Here is a 13,181-nt window from a genome sequence, read left to right as displayed (position 1 = left end):
ACCATTCAGTTATGTATATTTCATGTGTGTGTGTGTGTGTGTGTGTGTGTGTGTGTGTGTGTATTTTAAGATTTATTCAATTTAGGGAGAGAGAGAGTGCAAGCAGAGGGGAGGGGCAGAGGGAGAGAAGCAGACTCCCTGCTAAGCGTGGAACCTGACCTCTCAGGACCCTGAGAGCATGACCTGAGCTGAAATCAAGAGTTGGATGCTTCACCAACTGAGCCATCCAGGCACCCCCTGTGTATTTTTTAAGTCGACTTTATTTTTTAGAGCAGTTTTAAGTTCACAGCAGAATTGAGTGCAAGGTAGGATTGAACAGATTTCCCATATGCCTGCTGCCCACACACAGTCCCTCCATTATCAGCATCCCCACAGCCAGGTCCACTTGTGAGGATTTATAACCTACGCTGACTTGTCCTCCCCACCCAAAGGCCATAGGTCACATGAGGGTCATGTTAGGCATTGCACATCCTGCGGGCTTGGACAAATGTATGATGACATGTATCTGTAATTACAGTATCCTACAAAGTATTGTCACTGCCCTAAAAATCCTCTGTGCTCCACCTGTTCATCCCTCCCTGCAGCTAATTTTTGGCAACTACTGATCTCTTTACCGTGCCATAGTTCTGCCTTTTCTGGAAGTCACATGGTTGTCATACATACTGCCCTACAATACGTAGGCTTTTCTGATTGGCTTCTTTCACTCCTTTCACAAGTAATACGCATCCAAGATTCCTGCATGTCTTTTCATGGTGTGATAGCTCGTTTCTTTTTAGCCCAGGATAATATTCCGTTGTCTGGATGGACCACAGTTTAGCCCTCACCGCCCCCCCCCCCCAGAGGGCATCTTGGTTGCTTCCAAGTTTTGGCGATTAGGAATCAAGCTACAGTAAGCATCACGTGCAGGTTTTTGTGTGAACTTAAGTGTTCAACTCCTTTGGATAAATACCAAGGAGAGTGGCTGCTGCATCATATGGAAGAATATGTTGAGTTTTGAAAGAAACTGCCAAACTGTCTTCCAAAGTGGCTGCGCCATCTTGCATTCCCAGCGGCATGAGTGAGCTCCCGCTGCTCCACGTCCTCGCCAGCGTCTGGTGTTGACGGTGCTCCGGATTTCGGCCCTTCTCAGAGCTGTGTGGTGCTGTCTCACAGACGGCACATGTTTGGGTCGTGTTTCTTGATCCACTGCGTTCACCCCTGTCTTATAATTGCTATAGTTAGACCGTTGATATTTAAGTGATCATTGATACCGTTGGAGTAACATCGACTGTATTTGTGATTTTTCTATTTGTTACGTCGTTCATTGTGCCCATTTTCGTCTTCCACTCTTTCTGCCTCTTGTGGTTTAACTGAACGTGTCACGTGATTCCATTTCTCTCTTAATATATCAGTTATACCTCTTTGTTTTACTTTTCTTAGTAGCTGCCCTAGAATTTGCAGTATACGCTTACAACTCTGCAAGCTCACTTTCCACAGTGGTGCTATACCTCACAGCCGCAGAAGCATCTCACGCCTCCCTCCCATTGCGCGCGTCGTACTGTAATTCACGTCACCCCCACAAGGAGATACGTGCACGTAGACACGTAATTGAACATGGCTGCTGCTATTGCTTTTTGAAGAAACCGTTATCCGTCAGATCAATTAAGAATAAGAAAAATAAAGGTTTACATTTGATCTTCACTTGTTCCTTCTTTGATGCTCTTCCTTTCTGCACATCCGAGTTTCTGACCTGCGTTATTTCCCTTCTCTCTAAAGACCTGCAAGGCAGGTCTGCTGGCAACAAATCCCTTCGATGTTTGTTTGACCTTCACTTTTGAAAGATATTTTCACAGGGTACAGAATTCTACCTTGAGGTTTTGTTTTTTCTCCTCTCAACACTTCAAATACTCCACTCTCCTGTTTGCATAGTTTTTGAGAAGAAGCGGGACATTCATTCCTATCTTTGCTTCTCTATAGGCATTGTGTTTTTCACCTTTGGCTTCTTTTCTCTTTACCTTTGATTTTCTGTAATTTGAAAATGATATGCCTAGATACTGGTTTTTTTAGACAGCTTATTGTGCTCAGTGTTCTTTGAGCTTCCTGGATCTGTGGTTCCATAGCTGACACGAATTTGGGGGAAATTCTGAGTCATTATTGTTTCAGATAATTCTTCTGTTCCTTTCTCTCTTCTTCTGAAATTCCCACTTTGTGTATGTTGTATCTTTCGTAGTTGTCCCTTAGTCTTTGGGTATTCTGTTTTTCTATTATTTATGTATTTATTTATTTATTTTTGCTTTGCTTTGCTTTTAAGTTTGGCTGTTTCTGTGGAGATGTCCTCTAGCTCAGAGATTCTTCCCTTAGCTATCCTTAGTGTCCACTCTACTAATAAGCCCATCAAAGGCATTCATCGTTTCTGTTACAGTGTTTTATCTCTAGCATCTCTTTGTGGTTCTTTCTTAGGATTTCCATCTCTGCTCACATTGCCCATCTGTTCTTGCGTGCTGTCTCCTTTATCCTTTAGCGTTCTTAGCATGTTAACTGTAGTTGTTTTAAATTCCTGGTTTTATAATTCCGATATCCCTGCCGTGTCTGAGTCTTATTCTGATACTTTCTCTATGTTTTCTAATTGTGGGGTTTTTTTTTTTTTTTTGCTTCAAATATGTCTTACAATTTTTTCTTGATTTACTGCATGAAAGGCACTGCGCAAGTACGTTTATAGCAATGCTGCAGTCAGGTGTGGGGAAGGGAAGTGTTTTGTAGCCTGTGATTAGGTCTCAGTCTCTTTGTGAGCCTGTGCTTCTGGACCACGAGCTTCACAAGTGTTTCTCAGATTGTTTCTCTCCGTTGAGGTGGGACAGGGTGGCTACTATGGGCTGGAGTTGGGTGTTTCCCTTCCTGCAGGTCAGTTAGGTTCTGATAAAACCCTAGCAGGTTAGGCTCTGGGTCACTAGTTTCTCCTAAGGGCAGACCTTGTTAAGAAGAACAGAATGCTTCTGTGTATTTCAGAATGGTTCTTCCTCTTCCCCTGCCAGAGACAAGGGGATATTTCTGGTAGTCGCTGTGAAAACCTGGTCAAACTCCTGTAGGTAAAATTCCTGTAGGTAAAAGTATTTTGAGCCCTGATGACTGGGTTGTCCTGGAGTTTTTATCTCTCAGGTTTTTTGACACCGAGCCTCCAGCAATTTCTCAGTTAAAGTTCGTGTTGCCCCGAGCTGGCTCCAGTGGCTTTGCAGGTGCAGTTGTGGGTTTCAGCCTGGGGAAGCTCTGTTCCTCAGTAGTTGCCTGTTAGTGTCTCCAATTTGGGGGCAGGAGTTTGCCCTGTAACTTCACTTCTCTGATGGATCTGAGAAAAGCTATTGATTTTCCAGTTTGTTCAGCATTTTACTTGTTAGGACGGAGTGCTGTCTTCTAGCTGCTTACACACCAGACCGGAAACGACAGGTCTCCACAGTTTTTACATCTAATTTTTTATGGTTTCCTCCCATTCATAGCAAGCGTTACTAGTTTTCCATTTAGAAGAGATTTGGGAGGTTTACTTTTCAAGTACATTTATTTTAAGGGAAAAAATTAGTTGGATTATTTTAAAAAATGTGTCAGACAAACATGGCAGAGGTGGCGAAGGTGGTGTTTGAACCAGAGAATCTGGGGAGGCCAGAGGTCAGGCAGGTAGCACAGCAGGACCGTGGTGAGCGCACTGTGAAGCAGAGCTGTTGCTGTCACGACTGCTAGGCCAGTGAGCCATCCTGGGGCGAGCTGAGGCCGCGGTGCTCACCTACTTCTGGCACCACCCTTTGGAAGAGAGACTGGCTGAGGGCAGTGGGGATAATTGCACAGGGGCCCATGCCACCGCACCTGGTGACTAATTGTCTGCTCTCCCCGAAGCTTGCAAACCACCCTGCTGATGGTCGTAATCAAACCCTCAACTCGGGTCTTCCCTCCAGCTACGAAAAGTGCCCCTTCTGCCTCAAACAGATGCTCCTCATGCTTGAGACCATGGGGAACTTAATGGACTAATTCATGTTCCCTCCTCTGATGAACAGTACTTCAGCCCTGTCAATATTCACAAAGTCTCCACTGGCTGATGAGACCACCCACCGCTCGGGAGACCCCAGGAGGCACATAACATCCTTTGCCTGTGATTGTTCAGTGGAGCCCTGGGGTGCCAGACCCAGAGACAGGACAGCAGGCTGTGCTCCTTCTCAGCCCTGTCTCCATGCTGGCACTTCTCACTGGACAGGCTCCCCCCAGGCCGGGGAAGCTCTGCAGCCCTCGGCCACATGGGCCACGAGCAGGAGCTGGAGACAACATTCACAACACACCTGGATAGGGGAATGCACACAGGCTGGTCCTCACGATACATGAAAACAAAATGAGGCAGAAGCCAGTGAAGTGAAGTGTGCCTTGGACTGGGGCTCAGGGAGATCGGCCTCCTGACCAAAGTGCCCAGCACTCTCGTAAGAAAGTGTGCCTGGGCATTCTGAAAGCAGCTTCTGACTCTAATTTTTAAATGTCCACGAGTATCCCAGTTATATGAGGATGCCATCGAAGCAGTGAATGGATGGGAGGATGAGGACAAACGTGGGATCCAGGTGAGGAAGTGAGAGACATGGGGACACCACAGGGGGAGAAGGAACTATGGGAGGGGGAGAAGAAAGGGGGTCGGATGGGGAAAAAGGGAAAGAGTAAAGAAAAAGATAAACAGTGTTGTACTCAGGACCCTTTTGGTTAGAAGTATCAACAACCAAAACGAATTACATTAACAAGAATTACAGGACTATTGACTCGTGAAATGGGAAAATCAAAAAGGTGTGCAGACTTCAGGCAAAGCTGGATGCAGGAGTCGGAGCAATGTGATCAGCACGCAGCCTCTCTCCATGTCCCAGCTCGGCTGCCGTGCACATCTCCAGTGGCCCCCGTGGCCAGCCTTGCTCCACCCACCCCATGGGTCCATCACCCTGCAGCCCAGGGCCCCGGGCAGGGGAGGGACAGCATCCCTAGCAGCCCTCTCCAGAGACTCCCACTGGCTCGCTTGGGTCATATGCCCACCCTTGGACCAAGCACAGGGTCAGAGAACAACAGGGTACTCTGGCCAGGTTGGGGCCAGAAACATGGGCAGAAGAAGAGGGAAGTTCTGAAAATGAACAGTAAGTGGTTGGAAATATATTTTTTTCACCAAGCTCATCCTCATCTTAATCCCGCCAGGTAGGCATTTTTTTTTTTAAGATTTTATTTATTCATTTGACAGAGAAAGAGACAGCCAGTGAAAGAGGAAACACAAGCAAGGGGAGTGGGAGAGGAAGAAGCAGGCTCCCAGCGAAGGAGCCCAATGTGGGGCTCGATCCCAGAAAGCCAGGATCACGCCCTGAGCTGAAGGCAGACGTATAACGACTGAGCCACCCAGGCGCCCCACAGGTAGGCATTTTTATCCCCATTTTAATAATGAGAAAATTAAAGCACCATCCAACTTCTCCACCTTCAGTTGTGCAGATGTGTCAGGTACTGAGATGGGACGGTGGTGGGTGGGCTCCTGAAGCCCCGCCCCAGGAATAGTCCCCTTCGTGAGCCCCAGTCACACCCTGTGCCTGCGTGGCGTGGTGAGTCAGGCAAAACTCAGGCTCAAATGCAGCCCTTGAAATCTTCACGGGGCCTTCGTTCCCAAGCAGCCATCCACCCATGTCTTCACTCATTGGTAAAACTCCCTTCCGAGCCCTACTCTGTGTGATGCCCTGTGGCCGGCGCTGGGGACATGCAGTGAGCAGAGGCAGTCCCAGTCCTCGGGGAAAGACAGGCAGTGCGGAAAGTTGGAAACAAACGTTTGTAAAAATAGTCTAGAGAGGCAAATCTGGGAAGGCCTCAGCTGTGAGGAACCCACCATAAATCTGGCTAATCCAGGAAGTCAGACCAGTCTGGACAGCTAAGGTCTTACCTCTTTAAGAATGAAATAGGACAGGGAGGAGAGGGGGTGCTCTTTGTCGTAGCTTCAGCCTTCGCGAGTGAGACTATCTCCTCACGACAGGGCACACACTTGGGGACTACCTGGGCAGTGGCTGCTCACAGTCAAAACTTCCCTGATGGTTCAGGGTCGTCATAATCAACATGAGTGGGGACATAGTGAATCGAACAGCTTCACAGCCGACCTGGCAGCTCAGGAGCAAGCACTGGCACAGTGAAGGTCTCACCATGTGAGTGAGATCTTATAGGTGGATCGAAAGACTGGGGGATTCTGCAGGGATCCCAACAAGGGGAGATTCTAGCCCCCAGGGGACATTTGGCAATGTCAACAGACATCTGTGGTTGTTGCAACCACGGGCAAGGGGACTGCTACTGGCATTTAGCAAGTAGAGGCCAGGGATGCGGCTAACACCCTACAGTGCCCAGTACAGCCCCCACAACAAGTGATTATTCTGTATACCTTAAACTTACACAACATTATATGCCAATAATATCTCACTAAAGCCAGAAAGATGTAAGATGATAAAGTGTTCGTGAAAATGTTGAGTGCACAGTTGGGTAACAAGTAATAATCAGTGAGATAAACCAGCTTTGTAGATTTGTACTTGCATATAGGTATGCAGTAAGAGTTGTCACTGAACAATTAAGGATGATTGTATTTGAGCAAAACAATGAATCATATGTTGAATCGAAATAGGCCATTTTTCCTTAAAAAAAAAAAAAAGAATTACTCTGGCCCAAATGTCCATAGTGCCAAGGTTGAAAAACTCTGGACAGATGGAAATTGGTTTGTGGACAGTCCAGACAAGTAATCCATGTATGAGCTGATAGATGTATTCAACATATGTGGTGCTATCTTCACAATCATTATCGTGACACCATCCCCACCACTATCACCATCATCATCACAACCTCCATGATCACCAAAACGTCCATGATCACCACAACCTCCATCCTCACCACAACCTCCATCTTCACCACAACCATCATCACCACAACCTCCATCACCACCACACTCTCCATCATCACCACAACCACCATCATCACCACCACCTCCATCCTCACCACGACCTCCATCCTCACCACGACCTCCATCCTCACCACGACCACCATCATCACCACCACCTCCATCACCACCACAATCTCCATCACCACCTCGACCTCCATCATCACCACGACCTCAAACATCACCATGACCTCCATCATCACCACCACGACCTCCATCATCACCACCACCACCTCCATCACCACCACCACCTCCATCACCACCACCACACCTCCATCATCACCACCACCTCCATCCTCACCACCACCTCCATCATCACCACGACCACCGTCATCACCACGACCACCTCCATCACCACCACAATCTCCATCACCACCTTGACCACCATCATCACCACGACCTCCATCATCACCACGACCACCATCATTACCACGACCTCCATCATCACCACGACCACCATCATCACCACCACCTCCATCCTCACCACGGTCTCCATCCTCACCATGACCACCATCATCACCACCACAATCTCCATCATCACCATGACCTCCATCATCATCACCACGACCTCCATCACCACCACAACCTCCATCATCACCACAACCTCCATCACCACCACAACGTCCATCCTCACCATGACCTCCATCACCACCATGACCTCCATCCTCACCACGACTACCATCATCACCATGACCACCATCTTCACCAATATTTCTACTTCCATCATCATAGTTGTTTTTTGTTTGTTTGTTTTTACTTTTAAGGACACTTTCAACGTTCAAATCCTATGAGTTCCTATTTCCTATCTCTGTGCCATCTCGGGCATTCTGACCCTCTGGTTGATCTGGGTCAGACCTGTATTGTCATGCCATCTCTGACTCCTAAGATCCTCTTCAGAAGCTGAAAATTCCCACCTGTAAAATGGGCACCCAAATATCTGTCCTTTTCATGATGTCCTTTCATGATGGGGGCAGGGCTGTGTGTACAAAAAGTGTTTTGCTCTGAATTGCTTTGAACTTCACAATGAAAAACCAGGGGACACATTCAAATAATTGAATTCCCATGTTCCTCCCTGGTCATTGTTTCACTGCTGGGAAAACCACAGTCATGACCCTGATTAACCTTCAGCTGCAGTCCTCCCCTGTAGTCCTCCAGCCCCTGGACCCACCCTGTCCTTCAGTGCCCAGACAAAATAACCCACACCTGCACATCACACATTTCCCTGGTGCATTCAGTCCTCTCCAGAATATTTTTGAGAATTCCAAGAAACAAATGAAGGGAGAGAGGGAAGAGGGCACATATTTTTCAACAGTGGTCTGTCCTCTCATCCTGCCTTACTCCATGACCCCTGATATTTTGTCTTTGTTGTGGCTACGGTCCCTGCACGACTCCGTTTTGCCCCAAACATGAACATGGCCTCTTCCCTCCTTTCCCCAGTCCACCACCCTCCTGAGGTTCTGAAATTAGTGGGCATAAAATAGCATGATGGTTTTGGAGTGGGAGGTGTATGATGAAAGCATATTACAGCCCAGAGCTGAAAACAGAACCAGGCATCAGACAATACCCACATAGTGGATCAGCTACGTACAGCCCAGCAGAGGAGCCCCTAACTCCTCTCTCCCCAGCCCCCACCTGCTCTGCCACCCACATCCACACAGCGTCCTGTTCTCCTGCTTCCCTGGTGCCACATGGCCGGCTTCAAACCTCTTATCTCTGGGGCCTACCCAAATGTATTGAATTCAGGAGCTACTGCTCAGAGGAGAGGGAAGTGTAAATTGCAATGGGGACTATGTCCATCCCAGAGAGTGAGAACCATTTCACACTGGAACATGGAGGACTCACATTTGTCTCATTATGCAGACGAATGTGACTTTCATTGCCAAGATGTCCCCATTCCCGGCAACGCCCTGTACTTTGCCTGTTGTGACAAATAGGCCTAACAAAGTGTTCTCTTAGGCAGGACAGCCATTATATCAGGTGATGAATTTTCCTTCCACTTCCTAATGCAACCTAGTGCGTGGCTTATGTGCACTCTCAAGCAGGACTTCTCCCCAGCCTGCTACGTTCTCTTTCAGAGTAAACGGCTGTGGCTGTCCACTTCCCTGTTGGGAGTGGTTCAGATGACCTCGGGCCGGCCTTTCTTCTGGGAGGCTGCCCAAGAAGCTGCTAATCCCCTTGATCTTGGTCACAAATCCGTCATCCGCCAGACTGTCCTTCTTGGCAGATGTTCAAAATGTGCTAAATTTTAAAACCGCTTTCCCTTTGGTGGCAACACCTTGTGGGTTTGATAGGGCCTCTTCAGAAATCAGTAGGGGGAGTTTGTTTTCTTTCTCATCTGCTCTTCAAATCCAACTTTGAAGTCTGTCCCTAAAGTAGAGAAGAAACTCATGTGTGTGTCATGCTTCTGACCTGGAGTGATGTGGATGGTGCCGTAACCTCAAAATTAACCAGATCGCCACTGCAGGAGGAGAAAGCTCAAAAGACAATAATTCTCGGGATTAAGCACAGTGAGTCTGGCCCTGCCCTGAAGTGGAGGAACACGGGTTTCCCAGAGTGGAGGTCACATTCTCAGCTCCCTGCAAAGTCAACGTCCGGAGGCCACAGGCCTTTGCACCTGAAGGGAAAGAAAGGAAAGAAAGTGGGACACTGCTTCCATCTGGGCTCTGCCCTCTGGGTGGAAGCACCAGTTGCTGAGGGGTCTTTGTGCATTTAGTTACAAAAATAAAGTGGTTTTATTTCCCAAGAGCTGCTACTGTGCTGTCCACACCCTTTTCCACGAGAAACAGATCAATCGGGCTTGCTTTTCAGTCACTTCCAGCAGTTCTGGCAATGTCACGTTGCTTCTGAAAACCCCATCCTCCTCCTTTTGTAAACATTCCCTTTCCTTAAGTCAGTCAAAGCTCCCCCACCATGTCCGGCACTGGGTGGCAGGGTGCTGGGACCTCTGCTGTCAAAGCACATCTTCCTGGGAACGCCGCTCCTCCCTCTGGGAAGCGTCAGGGAAACCTGCCTGCCCAGGCCACTCGACTGGGGTAAACCAGTGGCTCCCCACTTTCAACATGCTGGAACCACCAGGTGGGCTTGTTAAAATACTGATCACTGGGCCCCACTCCCAGAATTCCTGATTCAGGGGGTCTGGGGATGGGCCTGAGAATTTACATTTCTAACAGTTTCCCAGGTGATGCTGATGCTCCCGGTCCCGGGGCCACAGGCAACAAGCTATGTCAATAGGTCTAAAATAGCTCAGTGATTTTCAGACTTTAGAGCATCTAAGAATTGCCAGGGAGGACTTCTGAACAGTGAAGATTCTAGAGAACAGCAGTCCAAGGGAAATACAATGTGAGCCCTGTGATTTTACTGAATTTGTTTATCAGATCTAGCAGTTTTTTGGTGGGGTCTCTAGGATTTTCTCTATATAGTATCATGTCATCCGCGAAAGTGACAATTTACTTCTTTCTTACCAATCTGGATGCCTTTTATTCCTTTCTCTTGTCTGATTGCTGTGGCTAGGACTTCCGGTACTGTGTTAATAAGAGTGGTGAGTGTGGACATCCCTGTCTTGTTCCTGATCCGAGGGGAAAAGCTCTCAGTTTTCCCTATTGAGGATGCTGTTCTCTGTGCATTTTTCGTACGTGCCCTTCTTGTTCCCTCTAACCCTACTCTGCTGAGAGTTTGAATCATGGCTGGATGTTGTGCTTTGTCAAATGCTTTTTCTGCATCTATTAAGATGATATATGGGTTTTATCTGTAATTTCAAATTTTCTAATATTTTATTACAGTTAAATATTTTACTACAATTATTTATTACAATTAAATATTTTACTACAACTAAAAATTATAATAGCCACATTTTTAAAAGTAAAGGTCAATAAGGAGATTAATCTTTTAAAACTTACTTTGTCCCAGTATATCCAACAACATGTCCCACATGTATCATTTCAACATATGTCCCATATACAAATGACTGATGAAATCCTCTCCTTTCTTTTGCTTATTCCAGGTCTTCAAAATCAAGTGCGTATGTTACACAGCAGAACATCCAGTGCAGACCCTCACATTTCAGGTGCTCAGTGACCATCTAGTGGGAGCTTGCAGCTCCCATTCTGCAGTTCTAGAACCTTCCCTTTGAAAACTCAGAAGCTTCCCTCCCTGCCCCTCCTGCCGTGAGCCACTTCTCTCCAGCACCGAAGTGTGTTCCTCCTTTCTCTAACCCAGTGCTGGCTGCACACTGGAATCAGTTGAGAGGCTTTAAGACATCCTGACACTGGGCTCTCTCCCCCGAGATGTTCTAATCTCCAGGGCCTGTGTGCAGCCTGGGCAAGGAGTTGGATTTAAATCTCTCCAGGTGCTCCTAATGTCCGGCTCCACCCATCTGCGGTGCTCCTGGTCCCCTGCAGGACAGTTCGCACTGAAAGACCACAGCTCAGCACCTGCTCTGGAACCTGCATTAGCCCCCACCACCTGGGATCTGGTTAGAAATTCAGAATCAGAATCCCATCCCAACCCGCCAAATTAGAACCAGTGATTTAAAGGATCCCTAGGAGTTCCTAAGGATAGCGATGTGTGAGAAACACACTTCTCATAGCTCTTCTGCACCCTCTAGCCTAAGGTGGACCCAGGGCAGTGCCTCGGAAAGGAGGGGCAGGCTGTGCACAGGCTACCTCCCTGGAGGTTGTGCGGCTCGCTCCAGCCAGCTGCTACACCTGCCGCCCAAGCCTGACGAACCCACTTCCGGAACCTCGCTGCACCGCAGTTCCCACAGCCAGAAAACGAGGGACATCGGCATGGTCAGAAAGGTAAATTTCTGACTGGCAAAGCATTTTGTTTGGTTAACAGCTTTCAAATATTGGATTTGTTCCTAACACGTAAAAAGGGAATTTGAACCTAAAATCCCAAAATTGTAGTTTCTCCTGAGAAGTTAGGAGATCTGGCTTTCCTGGACCCGCATTTCTTCCAGACAGCAGTTGGTCAGGGCGGTGTCTGCCAGTCTTCAAACCCTGCCCGGCCCTCTTCATTCATGGCAGGACCCACCCGACGCTGAGACGGTCCCATGTGAGAACCTTTTCTGTACCCACGCATCTAAACCAGACCTGCACTCCCACAATTCTGTCCCGTTTGTCTGGGTCAGGGCCGGCCACAAGAGAAGTGTGCAGGTGATCTGCTTGCTGTTGTCAATGGAGGCCTCACCTGGTTGGCGTGGGGCAGCAGCGGGACCAGCAGCTTCTATGAATCCTGGGCCAGGCACAACCTTCGTGCGAAGGTTGCCAATCCTCCTGCAGGTCACCTGTGCTGTTGGTTTGGAGGTTCCAGTTCACCCTTGTGGGCTCCAGTTGCCCCCTGCTCTCTCCTATGTTGTGTCCGGCTTTTTTCCCCGACTCTTGACCCCGCTAACCTCTGGTAACTTCGGGCTGACCTCCCAACACAGAGGCAGCAGCCTCCCATAGACTTCTTACCACCTCCCATAACTGTGTGAGGTCCAGCCCTCGAATAAATAGTATTCCAAATCCCTCCCAGCGTTCCATCAAGGAAGCACAATGTTTATCAACATGGCCCTGGACCGGATGGTCTCCAAGGCAGAGATTAAATTCTGGGGGTCCCAGGCCACCGAGAGCATCATGTGAAAGCCACGGGCTCCGTCACAGACGCGTGCTCAAGCATTCTGCCTGGCGGCAGGTGTTAAACCGGTGGGTCTCAGACTCAGATGTGCCCACACATCACCTGGGGATCTTGGTCTCTTACTGAAATTCAGACAAGGGTGCTGGAGGTCTGTGATGCGGCCCACGACTTTGCATTTCTAACAAGCTCCTGGGTGATGCCAGGCTGCTGGTCCAGGGACACACTTTGAGGAGTCAGGTTCAGAGGGCTCACGAGCTCCACACGAGACCTCCGCAGTCTCTCTTAATTCTAATGGGCAGGAGTTTGTCCAAAGTTGCACCCATTGTGAGAGACCCCTAAGTATGACAGGGTCTCAGCAAGTTCCACTAAAACTCCTCATGAATTTCCAAACCCACCATGTACAAAGCCACAGCGAGAAAGCCAGCAGCAGGCACCGTGGGGTTTGTGATGGCTATCAGACTGCTTACCCGCTTTGGCCCGAAGGCCTTGCCGGCAGTCACAGGTGGCCCAGCGGCTGCAGAGTTGATGCTTGCCTGCCCTGAGCAGGAAGCAAGTTCAGATAGAGACCTTGGCAATGTGAACTCCACTCCCCACCACCCACGCACAGTGGATCAAGGGCCTCACCTTC

General features: G+C 48.4%; 1 long non-coding RNA gene across 4 annotated transcripts in view; it reads left to right on the top strand.

Moving 5' to 3' along the window:
• The window catches only part of LOC121104628, a 19,829-nt gene extending 6,648 nt beyond the window's left edge, over nt 1-13,181 (top strand). Inside the window, exons 1-4 of one of the 4 annotated variants that reach the window (XR_005836991.1) lie at nt 5,355-5,391; nt 10,938-10,951; nt 11,541-11,733; nt 11,962-13,176. This is a non-coding gene — a long non-coding RNA (uncharacterized LOC121104628). Of the gene's footprint in view, nt 1-5,329; nt 5,392-10,937; nt 11,734-11,894 lie in introns of those variants that run through there. The other 3 variants (XR_005836990.1, XR_005836989.1, XR_005836988.1) reach the window with 3 other exon arrangements.

The sequence above is a fragment of the Ursus maritimus genome, unplaced genomic scaffold (genome assembly GCF_017311325.1).
Source record: "Ursus maritimus isolate PB19 unplaced genomic scaffold, ASM1731132v1 scaffold_22, whole genome shotgun sequence".
Taxonomy (NCBI): domain Eukaryota; kingdom Metazoa; phylum Chordata; class Mammalia; order Carnivora; family Ursidae; genus Ursus; species Ursus maritimus.
This window is presented reverse-complemented; position numbering and strand designations above follow the sequence as displayed.